We start from the raw sequence: 3,344 nt of genomic DNA, 5'->3' as shown, positions 1-3,344 counted from the left end.
TTTAATTAAGTTATTGTTAATTGTTATTGGTTTATTGTAAGAGGCTATTGTCGGGACGAACAATACTAAGGAGGGGGCAGTGTTGCGTCAGCGAGGTCACGTGACCAGTGTCACGCCTACGTTTCTAGAACTATCTTGTTCCTTCGTGAATGCCCTAGCATTTACTAGATATATGTTTGTCTGGTATATATAAAAGACGCTCACAACGTGACGACAATGTGTGTGTAGGTAATGAGTAATTGAACTGTAGTCAGAGAGAGACGTGAATTATAGTTTCTTATAGCGCAACTGTTGAAGTTGAGTGTATCGTAAAGTTATATTCGGAAAGAATAAACCAGTTTTATTAAGTAAGGACTTGTGTCGCTAAAGTTTCGTCGGAATGAAGTTACGGAAATTTAATTAACAAACGAAGAAATTTAGAAATTTAACACTTCATTGGAACAAGCAAAATGATTGCCGGTTTTAAACACACCAACCAACTATTGTTATTCAACAACAACAACGAATCGCTTTAATGTATTAGTTCTATCTCCAGGAAGTTTAAGTTATTATTATGTATAGTTATTAGGACTAGCTATAAAACAGTTCTGATTAAAGTATGACATGCATTGTTAGGTGAGTTACATTAATTACTTCCTTTGTCATGTTTACGATTGTTGCTACTTTCCTTTCTAAGTCTTATTACAATTATTATTGAACTGTTTCGAGGCTTATCGCATTTTTGCAGAATATTTAACTTTATTCATTATTTCCTGTTGCTTTTTATTTATTATCTTGTAGCTTCATAAACATTAGTTTTTGGATGTATCTTTGATACAAATGTTCTGCTACTTGATTCCACACATAAACCGTAACATGTGTTGTAGTAATTTATCTTAGATGTCACACTCGTTTAACATTACATTGTTGGAGCTATTTAATGAGCTTTTACAGATCACAAGACGTTTTTAAGGAGGATGGTGTAAAGTTTTACTTATACACAGTTATATTAATGCTACGTATTAAATTTACTACGACATTACTTGAAGCTGACACCTAGTGTTTGTGTGTTTCATGCCGTGTTATTTCTTTATTGTTACTTTCATCAACAGTATTGGTTAAAATATTTGCTGTTAAAATAGGAACAGTTTCATTGTTACATAGGGAAGGGTGTGAAATATATAGGCGGCTTTTCATATAGAAATGATATAAATATTTTAACAAAGGTAACATATAATGTTATATAAGACCTGTAGTAAGTTTAGAGCAAAACAGAAACAGAAATAATAATGATTTTCAGTTATTTCTTATAAATTACGTAATCTAAGAATATATATATCAGAAATGCCATCACGCCCTCTTTTACAAAACACAGTAAACATTCGACATTTACGTACCTCGGATAACAGTTATGGTATTAGATATGTTTTTAAAATGTAAAGAAAATGATAGACTGACGTAATGTTTGAAGTGAAAAGTTATAAAAATAAGGTAATGAAGCATTTATTACAACGTGAGTTATTTAACCTTTATTGTTAAATTTGAGTTTATATGTATACGTTATATTGAAACTTTAGGTTAGGACTATTCTATTTTAATAATCTAAGCCTAACTTTTGTATTCTGAATCTCACAGTTGTGCCTTGGTAAGTTCTGTCTTGTTTTCGTTTGTTCAGCCAAGGTATTTATAGAGTATGATCCCATTTACAGTAAGTAGTCTTCCGTGAGTGTTTTATTTCTACCGGGATTCAAGTAGAAGTAATAAATATGAATGAAGTGAGGTAAATGTTTTCTTGACTTAACTGTCATTATGAATGCTCTTATTATTGTTACTAATGTTGGGCCTGATTCAGTAAAACCTAAAGCTCAAGGATATTTAATCTAGATTACAACAATTTACATTAACTTGTTAAGTACGATTATTACCATTTATGTGTTTTACGTGAATTATAGTAAACGGCAGATCTGTTTTTATTTGCTTGGTAAGGTATTAATAACAGGTCACGAGTCAAACTTTTATTTGTGTGTTATTAGGGATATATAAAGAGTTGACTGATACTATATTACAGTTTGACACTAACTTATTATCACTGATTGTATACCAGGTCAAGCAAAATATAGTATTTCTTGTAAAACCATCTAATAGTAAAACATTAAATTTTCCTTCACTAAAGTTTTAGTTTAGCAGACTATCTTTCTAGCTTTGCCTTAATATACTTTATGTTCCTCAAAGTTCTTCCTGACTACATTCAGTTGTTGGTACATACTGTTTCTAATGTAGTGTGTGACCTTTTGCAAAAGTTAATCATAAATATATGCATCACACTAAAGGCTAACTGTCACTGACCAATACTGTATTATATTCTGATACTCAAACATATGGTCGACCAATGTTGTATATTTATGTTATATAAAGTACAATACGTACCAACAACCAAAGAACTTTGACAAACGTAAGTTATATTAAGATTATGCTAATAAGCTAAGCTTCCAAATTGAAATTATAGTGAATGAAAATGTAGTGTATAGCATAGTTTTACAAGATATACCGCTCTAAGTGTCGGACTGTATTATAGCATCGGTTAGCCTTTAGTGTTACCAAGTGCTGATCAATATTAAGCTGAATATGTAATACGTTGTTGCTAAAAAAAGTAAGTCTAACATATAAATTAGCAAATTGAATTCTATAAATTAAAACGTCTAACCTTCTGTAAAACAAAGTACAACAAAACTAAAACCTGTGATGATTAGAATGTATTAGATTATTAGTTTAATACCTTACTATAAACATTATCTTGGCCATAACCCTAATGACATCTTATGATAGTTACAACATACATGATGGATGTGCACTTACTCTTCAGAAGTCTATATAACACGCACACATGGCTTCACCATGATTGCTCATATTCATAAATATTGTTATTTTACACTAAATAGCAGGGCTTGTGGTGCTATATACAAAAGCATTCATTTCTCAATATTGAAGTCAGGGTTTGAAGCTAACCCATGACAAATGCTTCTCTTATTTTGAGCATACTGGAGCAATTTAGAAATTTTGTCAATAAAGTTTGAAAAGAAAAACAACGACCACTTTTACTTTCTAGATAATAATTAAGCTTTTTATTTTAGCCAGCATTTCACCATTATGGCTTCATCAGGGGTAGTGGTATGACAACTCTTAATGTCATACTCTACAAGAGTTCCTTGTATTACCCATCCTAATGAAGCTGTAGTAGTGAAATGTTGGCTGAATCTTACCGTCATACTCTACAAGAGTTCCTTGTATTACCCATCCTAATGAAGCTGTAGTAGTGAAATGTTGGCTGAATCTTACCGTCATACTCTACAAGAGTTCCTTGTATT

General features: G+C 31.4%; 1 protein-coding gene across 2 annotated transcripts in view; it reads left to right on the top strand.

The window, feature by feature from the left end:
- Positions 1 to 1,350: 1,350 nt before the first annotated feature.
- The window catches only part of LOC106476312 (protein SMG7-like), a 13,182-nt gene continuing 11,188 nt past the window's right edge, over positions 1,351 to 3,344 (top strand). Inside the window, exon 1 of one of the 2 annotated variants that reach the window (XM_022380218.1) lies at positions 1,351 to 1,492. The gene's annotated coding sequence lies outside the window, so the exon portion shown is untranslated. The remainder of the gene's footprint in view (positions 1,493 to 3,344) is intronic. The other variant, XM_013936973.2, reaches the window with a different exon arrangement.

This window comes from Limulus polyphemus, unplaced genomic scaffold (assembly GCF_000517525.1).
Source record: "Limulus polyphemus unplaced genomic scaffold, Limulus_polyphemus-2.1.2 Scaffold10252, whole genome shotgun sequence".
Classification (NCBI taxonomy): domain Eukaryota; kingdom Metazoa; phylum Arthropoda; class Merostomata; order Xiphosura; family Limulidae; genus Limulus; species Limulus polyphemus.
This window is presented reverse-complemented; position numbering and strand designations above follow the sequence as displayed.